The sequence below is a fragment of the Cetorhinus maximus genome, chromosome 23 (genome assembly GCF_964194155.1).
Source record: "Cetorhinus maximus chromosome 23, sCetMax3.hap1.1, whole genome shotgun sequence".
Classification (NCBI taxonomy): Eukaryota; Metazoa; Chordata; class Chondrichthyes; order Lamniformes; family Cetorhinidae; genus Cetorhinus; species Cetorhinus maximus.
Genome location: NC_135901.1, coordinates 40,356,944 through 40,382,410, shown reverse-complemented (window position 1 = coordinate 40,382,410; position 25,467 = coordinate 40,356,944). Strand labels below are relative to the sequence as shown.

At 43.2% G+C, this 25,467-nt stretch overlaps 1 protein-coding gene and 1 long non-coding RNA gene across 2 annotated transcripts in view; one reads left to right on the top strand and one right to left on the bottom strand.

Annotated features, from left to right (window-relative positions):
- The window catches only part of LOC144698497 (uncharacterized), a 757,701-nt gene that overhangs the window by 19,708 nt on the left and 712,526 nt on the right, over positions 1 to 25,467 (bottom strand). The gene's annotated exons all lie outside the window — the stretch shown is intronic.
- Positions 7,263 to 18,155, top strand: LOC144697565 (uncharacterized). The gene is made up of 3 exons (XR_013580388.1): positions 7,263 to 7,325; positions 7,825 to 7,944; positions 18,109 to 18,155. It is a non-coding gene; the product is annotated as an uncharacterized LOC144697565 (long non-coding RNA).

The window sequence follows — 25,467 nt, the reverse complement described above, 5'->3', positions numbered from 1 at the left end:
TCACACACCCACTAACTCTGTTACAAAAACAGAATTACCTGGAAAAACTAAGCAGGTCTGGCAGCATCGGTGGAGAAGAAATCAGTTAGTTTGCTCCGCTCGACATTCTCTCACCCGCTCTGAGCAGCTTCAGTCACAGACCTGCATTGCACATGCTCATGAAACACACCGAATTGCGCATGCTCCAATCACGCGCGCGCTCGCACACACAGCTCAATGCGCATGTGCAGGGAGCTGCTTTAATAAGGATAGCACATTCTGTCCCGCAGCGAATGCTGGGTGATCACCCCGCCATTGAAAGGCAATAATGCAGAATGGAAACCTATGTCCTGTAAGCAGAATACGATGAATGCCATTGGGCCAAGATATAAAATTGTTGAATCAATTGATGCAATCTGGCATCCACCATAATTCTCTCCTGGATGTAATGAACAGCAGAACAAACCCCGTCAGTTAGATCTGAACTCAATGGAGTCTCAGCAGATGGGGTGAGCTAGTAATTATATTTCCCCAATACGTGGTACATTTAAACCGTGTCTTGCCAGTAGCAGTGCTCTGATTTTAGATCAAATCCTTTGAACTTTTAAAGGTGGAGTGTTAACAAGTGGGGAAACTGAATAAAGCCCTTTGCACACATGAAGTATCTGAATTTTTAAAAAAATCATTCACGGGATGTGATCTTCACTGACTAGGCCAACATTTATTGCAGTGTCCGTAGTTGCCCTTAAAAAGGTGGTGATGAACAGCCTTCTTGAACCACTGCAGTCCATGTGGTGTAGGTACACCCACAGCCCTGTTAGGAAGGGAGTTCCAGGATATTGACCCAGTAACAGTGAAGGAACGCCGATACATTTCCAAGTCAGGATGGTGAGTGACTTGGAGTGGAACGTCAAGGTGGTTGTGTTCCCATGCATCTGCTGCTCTTGTCCTTCTAGATGGTAGTGGCCGTGGGTTTGGAAGGTGCTGTCTAAGGAATCTTGGTGAATTCCTGCAGTGCATCTTGTAGATGGTACATACTGCTGTCAATGTGCGTTGGTTGTGGAGGGAGTGAATGTTTGTTGATGTGGTAGCAATCAAGCCGGCTGCGTTGTCCTGGATGGTGTCAAGATTCTTCAGTGTTGTGTGAGCTGCACTCATCCAGGCAAGTGGGGCGTATGCCATCACACTCCTGACTTGTGCCTTGTAGATGGTGGACACGCTTTGAAAAGTCAGGTGGTGAGTTACTTGTCACACGACTCCTAGCCTCTGACCTGCTTTTGTAGCCACAGTATTTATTGGTTAGTCTAGTTCAGTTTCTGGTCAATGGTAACACCCAGGATGTTGATCGCGGGGGATTCAGTGATGGTAACACCATTGAACATCAAGGGACGATGTTTGGATTCTCTATCTTGTTGGAGATGGTCTTTGCCTGACATTTGTGTGGTGCGAATGTTACTTGACACTTGTCAGCCCAAGCCTGGATATTGTCCAGGTCTTGCTGCATTTGGACATGGACTGCTTCATTATCTGAGGAGTCGCGAATGGTGCTGAACATTGTGCAATCATCAGTGAACATCCCCCCTTCTGATCTTATGATGGAAGGAAGGTCTTTGATGAAGCAGCTGAAGATGGTGGGGCCGAGGACACTACCCTGAGGAACTCCTGAAGCAATGTTCTGGAGCTGAGATGACTGATCTCCAACAACCACAACCATCTTCCTTTGTGCTAGGTATGATCCACCCAGCAGGGGTTGCACTGGTGAGACTGTGTTGCTGTGTCTGTAAATGGGATGATAGACTGAATCCCTTTCCTGTTCCAGCTGGTGAATGATCTGTTTACAGTGTGAGTTTACCTATACGTCTTCAGCTCAGACATAGATCTCAAACCCTTCTGGTAATGAGTTCCACATTCTTAGCACTTAGTTAAAGAATCAGTTAAAGAAAAACAAAACGCTGCAGGTGCTGGATATCTGAAAGAAAAACAGAAAATTCTTGAATTCTCAGCAGATCTGTTGTGTCTGTCGGGAGGGAAACATAGTTTTCATTTCAGGTCTCTAACCTTTCGTCAGAACTACACTGCATCCCAACTGTTAATTATACCTCTCAATCCAAAGTTGCTGCCAGATGTGGTCAGGGAACTCAAGAAGAAAAGGAAAATCCATTTTGAGGAATGGGGTCAGAGGAGACTGAAGCGTGAACTGTCCGACTGACCAGAGACAGTCAAGACACCTTTCCCTTCTTTAAGGTGCTGGAATATTGATTCTGATGTTATCAGTGAAATTAACTGATCTGAAGCATTGAAAGGATTGTCGTTACTGCACATCAGGAATCCAAACCTAATATCGGCTTCAGGACAATCAGAATACTTGGTAACAGACAAGACACCAAAAGGCTCGAAGGGAGACAGCACCGGTTGTAGGAGAGCTGGTTCCGGGTGACATGGATGTGTCTGCAGTGGGTGGGATCAGACTGTTTCCATGTAACCACAATAAATGCCCCACCTTTTAATTTTGGAAGAGTAAAACTGATAAGAGAGCAATGGTAATTCCGGAAGTGGCAATCTGAAGCTTTAACTCGCAGACACCCACGTTTAGGATACCTTGCAGGTGAAGCTTGTATCAGTCTCTGTGGTGCAATTGGTCATCGCGTTGTCTATCAGCCAGAAGGTTGGTGGTTCGAGGCTACCCAGAAACGGAGTTTGCACTGTTTTCTCTCCATCAGCATTCATTGTCACACAGTTCTGGGTTGTCATTGGCTACTTGAACTTCAAAAAAAATCCCACAAACGTTGCAAACTCTACCCTTACCCAGTGAGTTCCCACACCAATGTTTTTGTTATGAATGTTCATTCCAAACACAATAAAAACAATGAACGACTATGTAATTACATCTAATTCATTAGAAACATGTGAAGTTATTGCATTCAAACAAACCCATCAATTATTCTCTCTTCCTCAGCTCCACAGTGAGTGAGACAGGGAAAAGCACAAACGCAGCAATATTCCGGCCCCGCACTCTCCAATCACCCGCTGCCAGCAGAAAGATACACTCACTTTGCTGAATGTTTATTTTGTGAAATGGTGAAGAGGAAATGTAATGCGACTGTGAGATATTACATTCACTGAACATACAACTACAAACGCAAAAGATGCAAAAAGTGCCAGCTCACTGTCAAAAAAGATGCCTGCCATGTTAAATTTTAATAGAAAGAATGAGGAGAGACAAGAGAAATATGAACTGCAGTGGGGAAAATGCGAGCTTATAAAATTAGCTGAATTCCTTTGCCACTAGCCGGCATGGACACGACGGGCCGAATGTCCTCCTCCTCTGCTGTAGACATTTATGATTTTATACCATCGACATTGACCTGTGCGCAGGGCCAGTTGTTGTGGCCGATTGGTTTAGTTGATGGAGCCCAAATCCATTGGGGTTCCCCGCTTCTCATTATTCCTGGCTTTAACTCTGTGTCTACTTAGAGACAAAGCCTCTCTCACTCTCGGTGTATATGTCTGTGTGTGTGTTCCTCTGTGTGTGTCAATGTAACTCAGTTCCCCGAGAGGTGAATACATTTTTACCAGCACAAACTTTATTCACATTAGTTGTGCAGCTTCAAGTTAAAATGGTAGAGAAAAAAATATCAGGATGAAAGTTGCAAGGGAGAGTTTGAAATGTTTGGAAGGAGGTGCAGCTAAGAAGTGGAAGATGTGAATGATGTTATTGATGATTGAGAGGAATGCATTTGAACCTTGGGGCTTTTGTAGGTCGATTATCTTCCACACATTGAAATTCGGAACAAACTGAGGCTCCAGGTGGAAAACAGCGTTTGTCTCCATATGTGTTGGGATATGAAGGTTTCTATCTCACACCCCCACTTTGCTCTGTCGCTAGATCATGAGACACTTCGTTTTAGTGTCGTGGATTTCGAGCCCCGTGCTGCATCTCTTAAAATTTTGCTGCTTTAAAACAAACAAAAAAAAAATCATTCTGTGGAACTTGCATCGAGGCTTAAAGGGTTTTCACAAAACGAAATTAAACATTTATTAATAAAGGAAATAATTTTAAGCACATACATAGGTCTATAAATTAGTACAATAATAGCTCCACTAATTAATCGAACTCCCAGTTATACCTTCGTTAACAGTAAAACACATCGCTTTTAAAAGACCCAGGCAAGTTGTGCCCTAAACAGTCGAATTCAAAGTGGGTTCCTTCACTTCACTTCGTGCAGGCAGCAAATTAAGGCTTAGAGCCTGGAGGCTTTTCGCGCTTGTTAGATCTTAGAATACCTCCCCTTGCACACCGCTTTCTCTTCTTTATACATATTTTCCCATTTGAATGCAAATTCCCATTGTTTCACTATATCTTGGGGATTACCTCTCTAATAATCAAAATGTATCGTAATGCTAATTTTACCAACAATCCATGGGATAAAATAAACACACTGTTTCTTAACTTCTGCTGGCTAGGTGAAATATTTCACTCCCTCTTTTGAATTCACGCTACTCCAGTTTATTTTAAAATGCAAATGTTCCCTTTACACCTCACATTCTACAACTTCACCCATGTTCACCGATTTAGCATTTCAAATCGAGCTTCTCTACTTACATCAAGGACTTCCACCCAGCTGCCTCTAATTCAATTAAGTCGAACACACACGGACAGACACACATAGAAAGACTCAGACCCCACTCTTACTCTACTTTAAAATTAATTCCAAATAACATTACAAAAAAATTATATCTTCCTGAAAACATCCTCAGTTCAGCGTTGGTGCTTTCAATTTTGATACGGTAATTTCAAGGTGGTTATATTGGGCGGAATCTTACGCCCCCGTGGCAGTGGGGCGGGGTCGAAAACTGCGACGAGCCCGTCAAAAGCCCATTGACTTTGGTGGGATGGTAAATCCAGGCGATGGAGGGCAGTGGACAGGCTGACTTCAGAATGGATAAGTTCAGAGTGTGCAGGTACAATTCAGTAAGACTGTATTCATTAAAGCCAGGGCGACGTCAGATTAGTTCAGTTATATTCAATGTATACATTGGGCTGGTAATTTCAACGAGAAAAGATCGTATTCAGCAAATGTTCTTTCAGCTTGGAATAGGGAATTTCAGCAGAGTTATACTTGCTGTGGACAGGAACAGTTAAGTAAATGTAATTTCAGTTTTGACAGCCGCAGTTGAACGTACACACTGTGCATTGGTTCATTTCGGCATTGCTACATTCTGTGCTGACAGGCTCAACGCTGACTGTTTATATGTGCAGTATACATAGTCTTAGTTCTGCACTTTTACATTCGGAGTTGACAACAGCTAAATCAGCATGATTGCCTTGATTGTGAACAGGAACATTTCAAAAGGGTCACTGCCAGTTTGGGCTGGCCCTACTTATCAAGGTAACATTTAGCATTACATCAATAAAGAAGCAAAGAAACAGACAAACAGATATAGAGATAGATAATAGAGATAAATAGATAGATAGATGAATTGGTAGGTAGTTAAATCACTATAGACACTATAAAACAGTATTAATTTCAGTACAAAAACAGAATTACCTGGAAAAAACTCAGCAGGTCTGGCAGCATCGGCGGAGAAGAAAAGAGTTGACGTTTCGAGTCCTCATGACCCTTCAACAGAACTGATTAATTTCAGTGCCTGTTTAAGCCAGGCATGTAGGCAGTACTTCCCAATGATTGGAGGTTCATATCAAACAGCCTGTTCCTTTGGATTGTCGCAGCAGGCAAAGTACTGACTGTACCCAGCTAGCCCGAGCTTGCAAAACTCAAAATATCCTGTCCAACATTATATGTGATTCCGCGATTGAACAACACTTGCTAAAAAATCCTGATTGTGCTAAGAATTGCACTGAAAGCCAATTTAAGATTGTCAGTCGGGTTCGCAATCTGGCTCAGTGACGCATGTTAGAATCCACATATATTCACACACAGGCCCTGTCCTTTGCAGAGTGAAGTAGCATGTGTACGAATAACGCCATTTCCAAACAATGAATAAGCTTGGGGCACCGCGATTCCCAGGTTCATTCCCCATGACGATGCCTTAACAATCAGAGTCGACCTGCCTGGTTTGAATGTGAAACAAGAAGCTTGGCAGTTAACAGTTACCTTTCCTCTGCTGCATCACCCATGGCAACTGCTCTACCAATCAGAGCACAATTCCTAACCAATCAGCAGCTCTTCTCATGCAAGTTAACTTGTAAGTGTATTTACTGCTGGTTTAAGTGGTGCTGTTATCCTGATGAGGGCAAGACGGACAACTTCGAAAGCATACCTCTTATTCAGCAACACTTGTAATTATTTTTCATTCTCGAACAGTGACTGAAAACAATTGATAAAACTCTCAGGTTTATTTCTGGATAAGTATGCAAACACTCTGAAACTTTGCTTTCGTGAGGAGACTAAGGTGAACTGCCCTGACTTTAAGTTTAAAATTAGGAAGAGTAGATATAAAGATATGATTCCAATTTTTGTTCAAGTAAACTTTTCGAAACGAAGGCTTAAATCATTAGACAGCCATTTTCAAGTCCTATAGAGTATTCAGGAGAATCAGATACAGCCAGAGACTGATAACAGTGCGAAACGTGTTGCCACAAGATGTAATTGAGACGAATAGAAGGGGGTGTCGTTAAAGGGATTATAGGTAGACAACTGAGCGAGAAAGGAATAGAGGATCTGTTGAAACAGTGAGATGAAGTAAAGTCGAAGAGCTTTATGGGAATCATAAACAGTAGCTCAGAGCTGTTTACCCAATTGGTCTATTTGAGTGCTTTAAATCGTATGTAAGACTGTGTCATACCGCTTCTTCGTATCAAACTCCACCTTGCTTTCCATTTCTTTGTCTGGCCAAGCGTAACTTACGCCGCTGGAGGGCGCTTGAAAAAGCCTCCGAGTTTCCCGGGCTTCATGAATTTACCTGTTCCTCCTGCGTGATTGGAGATTGTAATGGGCAACAACTATTCCACCCGCCAGAGGCGCACCAACCTGTTTATGAACTGTAATAACAAGCCGGCGCCGGCAGGTGCCAGCAAAGTGCGGCTTACTTTCACCAGACAAATGTTGGGCCATTTCTCCAGCCAGTGAGCACAAGCGGGGCGAACGTAAATAATTGATGACTGCGGAATACCAGGAACACGGTAAAAATAAAATAATTTCTCTCATATGTCAGCGTGGTGAAAAATGGTCGCAATTTTACAGTCGATAATTGTGAAATGTCCTGTAAAGCTTAACAACTTATCGCAGCACCGGTGAAGTTACAGTTTCTTGTTCACGGCAGGTGTTTCCGTGTTCTGGCCCGAGCTGGTCGTGTGCACAATAATATGAAACATAACAAGAATGGTAATGACAATGTTAACTTTAACAATACTGATAATACTGATCATGATTATGATAATCATAATATTAATTTTATTGTCAATGAGAATGACCATGATAATAATAATGTTAGTAATGGGAAATATAACAAGAATAATAACAACAATGATTATATTAATGATAGGGTAGCGATAATGATAATAATTTTAATGATAATGATGATGATTTTCATTTTGTTAATAATAATTATTGTTATAGAGAGAATCTTATTGATAATCATAATGCTAACAATAATAAGATGATAATAATAATGATAATGCTGATGATGATTCCCGCAATATCTCAGATGTTTCGGAGGTGTTTCTATCCCCTGCTGAATGGGTTGCATTGGATGTTATGATTGAACTCGAAACTTAGACAGGTCTGTCTTTGTTCTTCCACGAATGTCTGTGCGACAGTATCAGTCAGAAAGAAATTGCTGGGCAAAACTATTACCTGATGCACTTTGTTCTCCCCACCGCAGAGTAAACCCATGCCGAGCAAAGGCAGTGAACTAGACCGGGCAGCAATGATTTAGGAAATGAAATGTCAGATTGTGCGAGATGCAGCTTTGGAATACATTGGAGACAGTGGAACGCTGCAGGTTCAGTATAAACCCACACATGTCTCAGTAATATTATCAATTCACATCGTCCACATTCTCATCAGCAATTTTATGAAACAGTTTTATTTTTTCTGATTCGCTGTTATAATGCACAACGTGGCCGTTAAATGTCTCGGATTGCTTTACAATGATTAATCGCTTCCTTTCTGATACTGGGAGTTTTAAGAAATACAGAGAGGCTGCTGAGGAAATCTGCCTGCTACTGATAGTGGCGGTGAACGGTTTCCATGGTTACTCACTGTTCAGCAAAACAGGAAACTGACTGAGAAACCATTAATTGCTGCCAACATTAACACAATGCAGTCGGAAAAAATGTTATTAACTATTCTCAGCAATGACAAAATGCGTACCCATTGCATTGCTCTGCTACCTCCCATAGTCCTGTATCTATTCACAAACAAATCCCATTGTCCCGTAAATTCCCAATAGCTGTGTATCAATTCATGAATTAATCTCGACGTCCGGTCCCTCACCATAGCCCAGTAACATTCTTGAACTAACCTTTCTGGCCCGTCTTCACCCCAAAACCTTCTTTCATTACTAAGCTAACCCCAATGCCTCTCTCTACTCTCCTGTATAAATGCTAAACCAATCCCAAGGCTTCACTGTCTCTCCATATCCTTGTATAAATTACAAAATAGCTCACTGTCCCACTCCCTCGCCGTCACACTATATCAATGCCAAACTAATCCAACTGTGTTGCACTTGCCCCAAAATCCTGTACCAACGCCAAAATTGCCTTAGTGCCCTGCGCTCTCCCAATAGCCCTGTAGCAATGCTAAATAGATACACTTTCCCGCTCTATCCCTATTGCCCTGTGCCAAAGCCAAAATGGTTCCACTGCCCCCGGGCTCCCCATAGCCCTGTGCATACGCCATAATAATCCCACAGTATTGTTCTCCACCCATAGATCTGTATCACACCCAATGTCATCCCACTGCTTCTCCAAGCCTCCATAGTACTGGAACCATCCCAAACTAAACCCACTGCCCCACCCTATCTCCATAGCCCTCTCCCAGTCCCAAATTCGTCCTCCAGTCACTCTATCTCCACATTTCACTGTCAAAGTAATCTTACTGTCCCAGTCTCTCCCGATAAACCTTATTCAATCACAAACTAACTGCTGCCTGTGTCTGCAGCCCTGCATCAATGAAATACCAATTCCACTACACCTATCTCTCCCCACACCCCTGTATCAACCTGAACTAATCCAAATCATAATGTCAAAAGAAATAGGAACACGAATAGGCCATTCGGCTCCTCTAGTTTGCTCCACCATTCAACAAGATGATGGCTGGTATAATTGTGACAATAACTGCCCTTTCCCGCTTGCCCACGTTAACTCTTAACTCTTTTGTCGACCCAAAGTGCAATAGTCTCTCCCATATACGTACATCAATTTCCTCAAATCCCGTTGCTCTGCCTTCTTCCGTTAGTCTTTTGTCATTTATGAACTAATATTACTGCTCTAAACTTATCCGTAGGCATTCCCAGGTTAAACTCACTTCTCTGCTTTCTCCTCGGAGCTAAATATCAATCGCAAACTAATCCCATTACTGTACTCCTTTTCCGTGGCCCTGGCCCTATACCGAAGTAATCCCACTCCCCCATTCCCTCCCCTTAGCACTACGTAAATTCCAAAACAATGTTTTCCCTGCGTATCATCCATATCATCCCCAAGCTAATTAAAATATTTGCTCCCTCCCCAGAGCGCTGTTGCATTTCTAAACTAACCACACTGCTTTGTGTTCACCCAATAGAGTTTCATCACTGCTAAATTCATCACAATGCTTCAATCTCTCGCCAAATGCCAAAAATGTCCCAGTGCCCCTATCTCTCCCAATAGAAATGTATCAATCCCAAATTCATTCCACCGGTCTCTCCCTCCCCTCCTCTGCATCAATCCCAAACTCATCCCAAATGCTACACACTCCCTGCATTTTCCTCTATCAATCCAAAATTACTACACTATCTTTCTCTCTCTAATGCAGTCCTGTATAATTTCCAAACTAATTCCACAGCTGCGCTCTCATCTAAAGCTCGTAACTTTCATAGATTAATCTCACTACCCTGCGCTGTCCCGGTAGCTCTACAAAAATCACAGACCAATCCCACCACAAGACTGCATCCCCGGAGCCCTGGACCTATCCCGAAATTGTTCACTTCCCCTCTACAACCCATCAAACCCAAAAGTAATGTGCCTTTCCTGCTCCCTGGTCTTGACCCGCTATCATTGCTAAACCAATCTCAATGCCCGTTTCATTATCTGGATAATTTCTAAACCAATCTCGCTGCTCCTCCTTCACACCGAAGCTCTATGTGATTACACAACTAATCCCAATTGCGCAGTCTCTCTCAGTGGCCCTGAATTTATCCCAAGTTAATCAAATGCTTCGCTCCTTCCCCAACACCTTGTATCAAGTACAAAATATCCTACTGCCCCGCTCCCTATCCGTCATCTTGTATCAGTTCCCAACTAATAGGACTCTCCCCATAACTGTTTATCAATCCCCAACATACTCCTACTATCCCCCTCTCTGCACACAACGATTTATCAATCTCAAACTAATCCTACTGGGCCACAATCTCCTCATAGCCCTGTATCAATGTCAAATAATCCCACTGCCACGGTCTCTCCCCATAGCCTTTGATCAAACTCGAACCAATCCAAGTGTCCCGCTTTTATTCCGTAGCCCGGTAACAATCTGCAAACGATTCCAATCCTTTTCCTTTCCCTCCTGCAACAATGTCAAAATAATCTCAATATTCCACTTTCCATTCATATCTTGTATCAAATACAAAGTAACCCCACTGTCTGTCTCTCTCCGTAGCGCTGCATCAATGCCAAACCAACTCCACTACGCCTCCCTGTCCCCGCAGCTCCGTATCAACCAAAACTGATTCCAGTCATAATATCATATTTGGAACAGAAATAGGCCGGAATGGCTGCATCATTCAACAAGGCCCTGCCTGATATCATTATGGCATAAACTTCAACTTCTTGCTTTCCTCCTAATAACCCTTAATCTCTCCTGCAGATCACAATACTCCAGTCCTCCCCATAGCCCTGCATCAATTCCAAAACTAATCCCATTGCCCCACCATGCCCCCTTATCCCTGTATCACTTACAAAAAAGTAATTCCACTGCCCCACATTCACATCGTATACCTGTGTACGTTCCCAGAATAGTTCCATTGCCCTGCGTTATTCCATTAGCCTCGTATCGTTTCCAAACTCTTCCTGCTGCTGCTCTCTCCTCGATAGCCCAGCAGCATTCACAGATAAATCCCAATGTCCTGCTCTCTTCCCATAGTGGTATAACAATCCCAAACTAATCAGTTACTCCACTGGCTTCCCATAGCCCCGGAACTACCAGTATGTCATTACACTGTCCTTGGCGTTGCAAAATAATCTAACACCCCTTCCCTCTGGTCTCTCACCCTCTCACTCTTCCCCCTCCCCCTCCTATCTCTCGCCGGACCTCTGTCCTGATGAGTGTAAGATTAAAAGCTTTGATAGTGTTACGATCCCAGCCGAGGTTACCCGTGGACCTGCATGATCTCAGGGTGGAACCCAGCTTGATCAATCCTGACTTTCATCTGTTTGTTTAGATACGTAGACAACAGCTACTGAACAGAGTCACCTGAGTCAGCTAATGGACTTTTAACAAAACAATAAAACATTTATTAAACAAGAAAAGATAAAATTTATTACAATACTGCACCTACATCTATCCATTTATAGATTTATACAGATTTGTAAGGCTAACACAAGTAGGTACACAGTCCATGTAATTCAATAGGCGACCTGTGGTCAGACACACCACACTCTGAAACCAAGTGATAGATGTCACCCCAGTCAGGTGTTATGGATCTCTCCTCAACTCCCCCAACGCATTTTTTATTCCGTGAGCCAGCTGGTCTCACCAAACCGCTTCTTTCAAAACGAGGGCTTCCAATCTCCACCCTCGAAAAACCCGCTTTGGAATCTTCTCCTAAACCAAAGTTTTCTCTCAGACGCCTTTCACAATGGTTCACCTCCAGTGTTTCGAGCTCTCCTTCCGACATTACTCTCCACTGGGTCAACACATGCATTCAGGTTTTCTTCCACACACCCTCTGTGAGCGAATCAGCTGTCAACAGTGCACCGCTGCTTCACGTGCCCATAGCAAAGAGTTACAGACCTTCAGCCGTCTCTTTGGACCTTCTGGCCTCTTGCAAGCTGTTCAAGCTTTAAATCTACTTCCTGCAGCTTTTGCCTCTTTAAGTCTCAGGGTTGGAGCCTTTCCTTCTGCCATTTACTCTTAACTTAACTTAACATAACCTTTTCCAGGTTCCTGACATTCCTTTGACTCGAATGTTGCTTGGGACTTTCTCCTGTTCCAAACCCCTGGATTTTGTTTTTATTTTCTTTAGTTTGGGACTGGCTATCTGTTCCCTTTGCTCCCGTCTCTCCTGGCACCTACTTTCAAAGCCAACTTAACTCCAACAGCTTCGAAACCAAACTGTTGTTTGCAATATCTCCTGTGTTTGTGTCTGTGGGAGGGACCAGCATCTCTTGACACCTGTTGCTAGTCAGCAGCCTAGTTTGTTTACCATTTTTTGTTTAACTTACCTGCAACAGTCTTAAAACTCTCACTAGAAATGCAGGGACCTTTTAAAATGAAACTAAATCTAAAGTTGACCTTTTCTTAACGCACAGATACAGAAATACAAGTCAAACTTAAACATTAAAGTTAAAAATCATTCCTAACAACAAAATAAAAACGTAAATTAATTAAACTATCTCTTACTCCAAACAATAGCATGTATCTTTTTTTCAGCAGTACTCATTTCTACACTACTAAACGACAATTTTAATACAAACGATTGGAAACAGCTAACGGACTGGACAGAGTAATGCCTATTGATAATGTTTATCTGGCTTTCTGCAATACATTACAAAATGTTTAAATGCACATGAGAGAAAAAAAAACTTTCAGGCTAATATTAATGTCAGTGAAATTACAGTGAAGTTGTTGGCCTTATTTTAGGACATTAGTGAGGCAGTCGAAGTCAGAATGCAGGCCTAACGGATGTGTACTCCGATTTCAGTGGACGTGACCTCTTTTCTGAGACTCAACTATTCACCATATGCATTATCATTTTAGAGACATAGAGTAATAGAGGTCTACAGCACAGAAAAAGGCCCTTCGACCAATCGACTCTGCGCCGGTCAAACAAGTACCTAACTGTTCTAATCCCATTTTCCAGCGCTAGGCCCATAGCCTTGTATGCCATGGCATCGCAAGTGCACATCCAAATACTTCTTAACTGTTATGAGGGTTTCTGCCTCTACCACCCTTTCAGGCAGTGAGTTCCAGATTCACACCACCCTCTGCGTGAACAAATCCTTCCACAGATCCCCTCTAAACCTCCTGTCCCTCACCTTATATCTATGCCTCCTATTTATTGATCCCTCCACCAATGGGAAACTTTCCTTCGTGTCTACCCTATTTATGCACCTCATTTTAATAACACAATTGCCAGCCATACATAGTAAGTATAGTAGATACAGTATAGAATTGCAAAGGGGCATTTATTGTTCATGTGAATGAGAGAAACTGTGGTAGATGAATTCGAGCTTCGGCAAATGCGAGTGCAGGTATTTTGGAAGTATAAAAAAAATCCTCCCAGTAGTTCTGAAGTGAAGAAATTCTAGGAAGTGTGACTCCCAAAAGATTTAAGGAAGCCCATACACAGATCACTAAAATCTCGTAGTCATGCGTGAAAGGAAACAACAAATGGCAATGAAAAATAGCCTTTAATCACAGCACAACTAGACTATAAAGACTGCATGTTTTTCTGCAGCAACATAAATCCCTTCCACGAATACATCTGGAGCACTGCGTAAGGCCCTTTGAAATGGCCAAGAATGATAAATATATTGACCATAGATGAAGCGCATTGCAGATTCGCCTGAATGTTAACAGCCCTTACAGTTTTGCAACATGAGCAAAATTCTATAAACTGATTTTGTATACAGTGAAACAGAAAAGGGCAAGGGGTAAATTGATTGTTTTTTAACTTACTGGACAAACCAGATAACGGTAAACAATTTTGTTTTCTGCAGATGGGGACATGTGCAAAAAAGTGGACATGACCTTTGGTATTGGTCAGAAACGTTTTTTGTGAAAATTGAGGTAGAGGTGATGAACTCTCTCCCAAAGACAGCAATACCAGCTAGCTCAGTCAATAATTTAAAATCTAAGATCAATTGTACTTTTTTTTTCTCACGAGAGATTGCATTTTTGTTTCTTTGGCCACAACATGTATGCAGGTTTTTAGTACATATCAGGTATGATCCCGAATGGCAGCAAAGACTCTAAAGATTGAATGGCCAACTCCAGTTCTTATCTTCATGTGTATCAAAGGAAAACTATCCCCAACTGTCCCTGTCGAAATCATTTATTAATTTTCCTGAAATGTCTGTACTCCATAATTCGGTACCAATTCAGCACTGATCCAGTGACACACACTCTGCCAATAGCCCTGTGCTAACCCGAAACTACATTCACTGCCACCTCTTACCCTATAGGTTTGTATCAATTCAAAACTCGTCACATTGCTCCCTGACCCTCCCCGTTTTCCAGTATGAATTCCATGCTACGTTCACTGTCTCGCCTGCACAAATCTAAAGTTAATCTCACTGTCCCGGCCTTTAACATTGTCCAGCAGCACTCTCTCTCTCTCTCTCTCCCTCTATTGTATTGCACAATTCTCGAGCAACTCCATTCTCTTTCCATTGTGCTGTACCGTTATTCAGCAATGCCACTGCTCCTGTGGTCTTGTATCATTCCTCTAAATATTCTCGCTGAATAGCACTTTTCCTGTAATCACGCATCAATTAGAAACTAAACACACCGTTTATTCTCTCTCCATAGTCAGGTAACAATCGTAAACAAATCACAAAGGCCCTACTCACTTTCCATAGTCCGTATCATTCCACATTAAAGGCTTTAACCATCGGCCTGTCATAGCCTTGTATCAGTCACAAGGCAACCCCACAGCCTCGCTGTATCTCCTTAGCCCAGTAGGTTAATAAAACTAACACCCGCTCCTTGTGTCCTCTATCAACCCAGTTTGCATTTCGCTGCTCACACTCTCCTCATAGCCAGGTAACAGTCCTCAATTAATCCCCTTGACTTGCTCTTGCTTCAGTGATCGCGATCAATCCAGAAACAAACTCACTGACAAGGCCTTTCCAAACGTCTGCATCAATCCTGAAAAAAATACAAAAGCACACGACACCCCCGTAGCCTCCTGTTTATGCAAATATAAGTGCTTTGCCCCGCTGGCTCGATCTCAGCCCCACACTAATGTCACCAGTTCGATCTTTAGCCATTTTCTTCTGACAATCAAAATCTATCCCTGCTGCCCACGATCTCTCCAATAGATCGTCTCCAATTCTCAATGAATCACACGGTGCTGTTTGCCACATAGCCCGTAATAATCATGAAATCACATCACTTTCCAGTCTCCCCGTAATACTGTAACAATCCGAAACTAAAGCTCCAACAATATCCACATAGTCCTGTATCAATCCCAAAATAATCCTAATGGCAATGTCTCTCCCCATATACCTATATCAATTCAAAATATCGTCTACTTACCCTCTCTTCTCTCAGAGCATTGTTTTTTAAAATTAATTCATGAGGTGTGTGTGTCACTGGCAAGGCCAGCATTTACTTCCCATCCCTAATTGCCTTTGAGATGGAGGAAGTAAGCCTCCTTGTTGAACTGCTCCAGTCCCTGTGGTGTAGGTGCACCCATAGTGCTGTCAGGGAGGGAGTTCCAGGAGTTAAGGTTTGGAAGGTGCTGTCCAATGAGCCTTGGTGTGACCCTGCAGTGTATGTTGTAAATGCTACACATTGCTGTCACTTTGCGTTGGTGGTGGAAGGGTTGAATGTTTGTTGATGGGGGGCCAATCATTGCCCTGGATGGTGTCAAACTTCTTGAATATTGTGGAAACTGCGCTCATCCAGGCAAGTGGAGAGAGTCTTCCACCACACTCCTAACTTGTGCCTTTTAGATAGTGGACAGTCTTTCGGGAGTCAGGAGATGAGTTACTCGCCGCACTTTCCTGGCCCCTGACCTGATCTTGCAGCCACAGCATTTACCTGGTTAGTGCAGTTCAGTTCCTGGTCAATGGTAACCCCTAGGATGTTGAAAGAGGGTGGGTTCAGTGATGGTAATGCTATCGAATGCCAAGGGGCGATGATTAGATTCTCTCTTGTGGGAGATTGTTATTGCCTGGCACTTGTATGTTGTGAGTGTTACTTGCCACTTGTCAGCCCCAGTCTGAATATTGTCCAGATCTTATTGCATTTGGACATGGACTGCTTCAGTATCTGAGGAGTCACGAATAGTGTTGAGGATTGTGCAGCCATCAGCGAACATCCCCACTTCTTATGATGAAAGGAAGGTTATTGATGAAGCAGCAGAAGATGGTTGGGCCTAGGACACTACCCTGAGGAACTTATCAACGTGGCTTCAATTGCACTGCCCAACTTTTACAAAATCCCTATGAATACCAGACTAATCTACACGATCCTCCTTTACCACCGGGCCCCGCATTAATCTCAACCTCCTCCTGCTGTTCAGGCTTTTCCTCATCATGCTGCGTCACTTTAGCAGTGATAGCACTGTCCATGTTCTCCCCGTATTCTTGTATCAATTCCAGTCTCAGCTATCAATCCATTCTTTCCTCGGAGTGCTCTATCGGTCACATAAAGAAAAAGGAATAACCTACATCAACGGGGCTGGAGGAGACAAAAATGAGACAAAGGAAGGTGAAGGGGATGATAAGAACTGCAACAGGGAAAAACTAAAGAAAGTTGCAAGTTAAAAATATTATTGCTATGGATCTAAACCCGTAAAATTCTTACAATTATTTCAGAAGGCGAGAAATATTCAAAAGCAGAATGGATTCTTTGAAGGATAGAAATTACAGCACAACAGGAGGTCATTCAGCCCGCCATGCCCATGCTTGCTGTTTGAAAGAGCGCTCCATTTTAACAATTCATCCCAGTTCTGCTCCAATGACCCTGCAATTTCGCCTTCCCTTGGTACGTGCCCATGTCATTTAAAAACAAATATTCTATCAAAATATAATTCCACCATCTTTACAGTTTGTGTCTTCTGGGTCTCAGCAACTGCCAGTGAGAAAGTAAAGTTCTCCTTTCTTTATTTTGAAAATTATTTCCAATGTGTGACCTCCGATTACCGATCCACTTGACAGAAGATATAATTTATCCTTAGCTGCTTTATCAAAACCTCTCATAATTTTGAATGCCTCTATTAGCGGTCCCACTAATTGGGATAAGAAGAGAAAGTCCAACTTCAATTCTAACTTTTGAAATATCTCTATTCTCCCTGGCATCGTCCTAGTAACACTTTTCTCCTCCCCGACTCCGCCCACCGCCTCAGGTTCATGACATCCCTCCAAAAGGGCGGTACCCAGAATAGTGAACCATGATCCAGTTGAGGCCAAACAACATAATTGTAAAGATCAAAATCAAGTCAGTCTGATTATTTTTTTCAACGTTAATGCTGCTTATCCAAAACCAATCATCCAATACACATTTTCAAATGGATTAACAACGTCTCATAACTTCTACACGCCCAGGGACATCTCCCGTGGGACCCCGTCAAAATAGTTGAATTTAAATTATACTCTCGATTTTAATTCTTGAACTGCAGCACTTGGCACTTATTTGCATTATTGTGTTTTTCCCATATGTCTACAAGTTTCAAGAATTTGTCTGTCTCTTTCTGAAATCTGCTAGTATCTCGCACTCTCTTCACCTATCTCTCTCTACCTCTATCAATCTCTCTATCTATCTCTTTGCCTCTCAATCTACCCCTCCCCCTCTAACTCTCTGCCTCGCTGACTGATTAAAGCTAGACAGGAGCAACTCTAAGAATATATTAACAAAGAAGAAAAGCACCTTGGGAGGTGGGAGTGGGGCTGGGTATGTTCGTATTTTATACTTTATTTATGTCAGAAATGTGAGCCTTTTAAAATACAGAGGCGAGTAATATTGCAACCGAAAATAAGCATATGGCAGGCTGTTTACACAATTACTTTTTACATCCCAACAGAATAGGAAGAAAATCGTACAGCTGACATTCCAGGATCATCACGAATATATATTAAAGACTTGAACTGATAACGTAAAGGTAAGAAAGGAAAGAATATTATAAAAGACGATGTCTCTAAACAATAACAATTCCCCAGGTCTGATGGTTTTATCCAAAGCTCATATTTAAGAAGGTCAGTAAATAATACGTAATTTGGCTACAATTTTCCAAAGCTCCCTCCGTTCAGGGATTGCCCCCTTAGATTGGAAACTGCAAACACATCTCCATTTTTATAGAAAATTGGGAGACAGATAGACATAATTGCAAAAATGGCAGCAACAATTAGAGGTGGCATTCAATGTGGAAGCTAAACGTGCTAAGTTGTTTGTATTTTCCACAAAAATGATCATCTGGACTTGTGCCTTGTAGAGGGTGGACCGGCTTTGGCAGTCAGGAAGTGAATTATTCGCCGCAGGGTTCCTAGCCCCAGGTCTGCTCTTGTAATCACAGTATTTATATGCCAGTCCAGGTCAGTTTCTGCTCAATGGTAACCCCGGGGTGTTGCTACTGGGGGATTCAGCGATAGTAATGTCATTAAATTACATGGATATTCGTGAGATCCTCTATTGTTAGTGATGGTCATTGCCTGGCACTTGTGTGGCGCGAATGTTACTTGCCACTTGTCAGCCCAAGCCTGGATGTTGTCCACGTCTTTCTGTATGCGGACATGAATGCTTCTGTATCTGAGGTCTCATGAATGATGCTGGACGTTGTGCTATCATCAGCGAACATCACCACTTCTGGCCTTCTGATGGAAGGAAGGTCATTGATGAAGTAGCTTAAGGTGTTTGGGCAGAGGACACTACCCTGAGGAGCTCCTGCAATGATGCCATGCAACTAAGATAATTGACTTCCAACAACCACAACCATCTTCATTTGTGCCAGGTGTGACTCCAACCAACGGACAATTTCTCTCCTGATTCCCCTTGACTCCAGTTTTGCGAGGGCTCCTTGATGCCACACGAATTTTGCACGAACCATTATGGGAAATTATCACCGTCACATAATTGGTCAAATGTTTGGACTGAAAGTTACTACAGCAAAGGAGGGTGAAAATTACACAAGCCATGTTCGATAAAATATTGAATAGACTGATGGGAATTGACACAAGCAAATGCCTAGCGCCCTCTGGAAACGACAAACATGAATTAACCATCCAAACAAACGACAAAGATTATTTGTTTCCAAGACAAGGAATAAACAATCTTTCTTCAAGTCTCAGCTCACAGAGAATGTGAGAGAGTGAGAGAACTATGGATAAAGGTATAAAGAGAACTAGTGAACGAGATGGAGACAGAGATTGGTCAGTCTGTCAGTAGATAGGTACATAGGTATATAGGTATATAGAAAGGGGAAGAGGCTGTTTTGTGGGATGTCTTATCTAAGATTTGCTATCTGAAATCTCTTATTGGAATGTGTGAAGAAGGAAGAGTGGCATTTTTGCACTTAGAGATATTTTAAATGATTAGAAAGAGCCGACTTGTATTTTCACAGGAAGGAAATGTGCAAAGAAATTAATTGTTTCTTTTTTTAACAAGTAAATTATGCTCCAAGTATATGGATGCCTATGCATGTAGCCATCGAATTTCTGATGGAATTTGCTTAGCTTCCATATAAGAGGCTTCTCCGTCAATTCCATTATGTTAATATTGTTTACATTTTTAAAACCAACAAAAGTTATAACAGTTATTAATAACTGTTTATGAGATTTTGTTTATTACTCAGTGAGGTAAAGTCCAAAGACTTAGTGAAACAATGGAAATTTGCATTCAAAGGAGGAAAAAGGGGAAAAAAGAACGAATGCGGGAGGCATTTTAAGAACTAAGGAATGTGAAAAGCCTTCAGCATCTATGCCTCAAGCTGCTGTCTAAATTTAAAACTCATGCATAGATCTACAAATTGATGTTCTGATAATGCCTAAACCCCTAATTATTCTAAATCCTTGTTACAAGTTCGTTAAGGCAACGGTAAGACACATAGGCATTAAAGGGCCCAGGCAAATAAACATGATACCCTGAACAATCCAATTCAAAGTGAGTTTCCTTAACCTCAGTGTTTTGTAGACAGAAGCTTGAGACGTAGGTGCTGAAGGCTTTTCACATTCGTTAGGTCTTAAAATGCCTCCCACATTCGTTCTTTTTTCCCCATTTTTCCTCCTTTGAATGCAAATTCCCATTGTTTCACTATGTCTTTGGACGTTACCTCACTGACCATAAACAAAATCTCATAATACTAATTTTCCCAATAATCTTTGGGAAAAATAAACCGACATTGTCTAAACCTCACCTGACTAGGTAACACATTTCACCCCTCCTTTGAAAACAATCAAGTCAGGTTTATCTAAAAAATCAAATGTGTCCCTTACGTCTTACATCTATCTACTCAACATCTCAAACGTAAGTTTTCTCCTGACACATCAAAGCCTTCAGGCCAGCTGCCTTTAATTCATTAAAGGCATAAAGAGGCGCAAAAACAGGCACAAATCGACACGGGTATCACTATTTTACAATAAATTCCAATACCATTATTACATCTTTCAGACTTCCCCTGCCTCATTCAAAAAATTAACCGTTTAATTTAAAAAGATGGCTTCATTGTTATTAACCCATCTTATACTAAATGCATAATCTGTCGTTTAAATAGTTGCAGTAATAAACTCCATCTGAATAGCCTTGCACTTCTGTCTCGAAATTTGTCCAGAAACTTTAAAGGATTATGGTCTGTATAAACAATTGTTTCTGAAGAATTGCTTGCAACGTAGATCTCAACATGCTGCAACGCTAACACCAAAACTCAAAGTTTCCTTTTCAATCACTGAATATCTTCCCCGGTGTGTATTCAACTTCTTAGAAAAGTATTCTATTTGTCAGTTCCTTTGTCATCTTCTTGGAGCTGTATGGCCCAACACCTATATCACTCGCGTCAGTTACCAAGTTAAATTGCTTGGTGCAATTGGGTGTTGGCAAACCTGGTAGACACATTCATTATTGTCATTTATTACTGATTTCCACTATTATTCTTAGGGAGGTGTCCTGCACGATCAATCATGGCCCTAGTAAAAGGTTTTCCAAAGGATGGAATTGAAATTAAAGCGTTGCCTTAATCACTGCTTGTGGTTTCGCTATCACCTGATATGTGTTTAAATGTTCTACAGAATTTGACTACAGCCCTATGCAATCCAGGCCAAAACAAGTTCTTTTAATCTCCAAACAAGGTGTTTACTAAAACCCGCTTTCACAGCCATATTTCCATTCTCAGTGACTGTCTCCGTCTCCGACTTACCCCACGTGGATTTCAACTGAAATTCCATCCCTCTTGTTTCGAACCGACCCAGGATTACAGGTATTTCCGGGACATAAAACGTTTCTCAGACTGCTGTTCCAGTCGCATTCTGAGATCCACGCTCAGTGCCATGCGCCGCCATATGAACACACTCGACCTCTCCCTCCAGCAGCACCGCCGCACCCTTTTTCAAAGCTGCACGTGCCCCCAGTTTCATTTTATTCTTCGTCTCATCCAACGCCTCAACAAGAAACTTTTTCTCTTTCTCTCAAGTGCTAAGGAACGCAAGCTCCAACAACTCATCGACACCAACACCCATCTAGGACCCTCCACCCCTGCTTGTCCCTCCGTCCCCACCCCATCTTCCAATCCCAGCCCCAGCCGCGTATTCACTATACCCCCTGACATTCCCCTCTCCAATGCTGAACGTTCAGTGCTCAGCAAAGGACTTAGTTTCATACCATTACGCCCTCATCTTAATGAATTTCGGGCTCAGCACGATGCTGAACTCTTCTTATGCCGTCTTTGTCTCCGTGCTCACTTCTTTGGGAAGGAGTCCTCTCCCCGTTCAATGGATCCTTTTACCCACCTCCAATATTCTCCCTCCACCTGGACCCCTCCCTCTGGATTCTTACCTTCTCTTGTTCTATTCATTGAGAACTGTCGGCGTGACATGAGTCATCTCAATTTCTCTGCTCCTCTCACCCATTCTAATCTGTCTCTCTCTGAACTTACTGCACTCCGTTCTCTCAGGTCCAACCCCAACATTGTCATCAAACCCGCTGACAAGGGTGGTGCTGTTGTTGTCTGGTGCACTGACCTCTTCCTCGCAGAGGCTGAGCATCAACTCGCAGACACTTCCTCCGACCTCTCCCTGGACCATGACCCCACCACAGAACATCAAGCCATTGTTTCCAGGACTGTCACTGACCTCATCTCCTCTGGAGATCTTCCTCCCACAGCTTCAAACCTGATAGTCGCCCAACCTCGTACTGCCCGCTTCTACCTCCTACCCAAAATCCACAAACAGAACTGTCCTGGCAGACCGATCGTGTCAGCCTGTTCCTGCCCCACGGAACTCATTTCTCGTTATCTTGACTCCCTTCTCTCTCCGCTTGTCCAGTCCCTTCCCACCTACATCCGTGATTCCTCTGACACCTTACGTCACATCAACAATTTCCAGTTCCCTGGCCCCAACCGCTTCCTCTTCACCATGGATGTCCAATCCCTCTACACCTCCATCCCCCACCAGGATGGTCTGAGGGCCCTTAGCTTCTTCCTTGAACAGAGGCCCCAACAATCTCCATCCACCACTACTCTCCTCCGTCTGGCTGAACTTGTTCTCACACTGAACAATTTCTCCTTTAACTCCTCTCACTTCCTCCAAATAAAAGGTGTGGCTATGGGTACCCGCATGGGCCCCAGCTATCCCTGTCTCTTTATGGGGTATGTGGAACATTCCTTGTTCGATTCCTACTCCGGCCCCCTCCCACAACTCTTTCTCCGGTACATCGATGATTACTTCGGTGCTGCTTCATGCTCTCGTCGGGACCTGGAAAAATTTATTAATTTTGCTTCCAATCTCCACCCCTCCATCATTTACACATGGTCCATCTCTGACACTTCTCTTCCCTTCCTTGACCTCTCTGTCTCAATTTCTGATGATAGACTGTCCACCAATATCCATTACAAGCCTACCGACTCCCACAGCTACCTCGACTACAGCTCCTCACACCCCGCTTCCTGTAAGGACTCCATCCCATTCTCTCAGTTCCTTCGCCTCCGTTGCATCTGTTCTGATGATGTTACCTTCAAAAACAGCTCCTCTGACATGTCCTCCTTCTTCCTTAACCGAGGTTTTCCACCCACGGTCGTTGACAGTGCCCTCAACCGTGTCCGGCCCATATCCCGCGCATCCGCCCTCACGCCTTCCCCTCCCTCCCAGAAACATGATAAGGTCCCCCTTGTCCTCACTTATCACCCCACCAGCCTCCGCATTCAAAGGATCATCCTCCACCATTTCCGCCAACTCCAGCATGATGCCACCACCAAACACATCTTCCCTTCGCCCCCCCGGCAGCATTCCGTAGGGATCGTTCCCTCCAGGACAGCCTGGTCCACTCCTCCATCACCCCCTACTCCTCAACCCCCACCTATGGCACCTCCCCATGCCCACGCAGAAGATGCAACACCTGCCCCTTCACTTCCTCTCTCCTCACCGTCCTAGGGCCCAAACACTCCTTTCAAGTGAAGCAGCATTTCACTTGTATTTCCCCTAACTTAGTCTACTGCATTTGTTGCTCCCAATGCGGTCTCCTCTACATTGGAGAGACCAAACGCAAACTGGGCGACCACTTTGCAGAACACCTGCGGTCTGTCCGCAAGAAAGACCCAAACCTCCCCGTTGCTTGCCATTTTAACACTCCACCCTGTTCTCTTGCCCACATGTCTGTCCTTGGCTTGCTGCATTGTTCCAGTGAAGCCCAACGCAAACTGGAGGAACAGCACCTCATCTTCCGACTAGGCACTTTACAGCCTTCCGGACTGAATATTGAATTCAACAACTTTAGATCTTAAACTCCCTCCCCCCATCCCCACCCCGTTCCTTCCCCCTCCCCCTTTTTTTTCAATAATTTATATAGATTCTTCTTTTCCCACCTATTTCCATTATTTTTAAATCTAAAACTAAAACTTTGTTAGTCTTTCCACCCCACCCCCACTAGAGCTGTACCTTGAGTATCCTGCCATCCATTCTTAATTAGCACTTTTCTTAGATAATATCACCACCTTCAACACCTCTTTGATCCTTTTGTCTGTGACATCTTTTGATTATCTGCTCCTATCACTGCTTGCTTATCCCTACAACCACCCCACCCTCAACCTCTCTGTCCCCCCGCCCCCCACCTTAGACCAGCTTATATTTCACCTCTCTCCTAACTATACTTCAGTTCTGCCGTAGGGTCCTGAGGTCTCGAAACGTCAACTGTTTTCTTCTCCACTGATGCTGCCAGACCTGCTGAGTTTTTCCAGGTAATTCTGTTTTTGTTAGGGAGAAGGTTCATGCTGTCATCATTGAGAACATCACATGGAAGACAAGACCAGAGAGAGGGAGGCCCACCACAAACAGGTCGAGAAGGACCAGAAGGGAAATATTACCTTTGTCACAGCCATATAGAATGTCATTTGTGGCTTCAATAAGAACTGTTTTGGAACTGTGGCGGGGAATAAACCTGATTGGAGGGATTCAAACCTGGTGTCCTAGGAAAGATGGACATGGATTTGGGAGATTACAAAACGTTTAAGTATTTTTGAAAGGAAAGTGAGGCTAGAGATGGGGCGGCAGCATGCAAAGATGCTGAAGGGTTTGTGTTTTTATTTAAGGACAGTGGTAACGATGTAAGATTTAAAGGAGAGAGGAACAGTACCTGAAAAGAGAAAACCATTGACAATGTTAGCAAAGATGGGGAAGTTGTGTTGTCAGTCGTTTAGTGGCAATAGGGTTGAGAGAGGAGGTGGTGCACACAGAGGGCACTGAGAGGTCATGAGGGAAGGTGGGAGAGAAACTGGAGAAAGATATGGGCTCAGGTCTTGGACAAGGGAGAACTTTAGAGACAGTTTGTCCCGGTGGGAGAGTGGAAGGGAGGGAAGCAGCTGATCGGATTGTCTAAGTCTTAGTGACAAAGAAGCTCCACGAGTTCCTCATATTCTAGCTGGAGGTGAGGATGGAGGAGGCAGGGGTGAGGGAGAGCCCTTCAAAAGTAACTAACTTGTGTTAGAGATACTATAAAGGCTCAACACACAGTTTACCTAACACAAAGCAGATTTATTTGAATGTTAGTGGGATGGAGTTTATTAACATCAGCAGAAACAGACCCCAATGAACACTGTTCAGATCTGAATGGCATTTGTAAGAAAATCCAAACCCTGCAGTTCCTTGTGGAATCTGTGGTGCTTCAGCAGGTGGGATGAGCGAGTGAATCCCTTCCCACACACTGAGCAGGTGAATGGCCTCTCCCCAGTGTGAATTCGCTGGTGCCT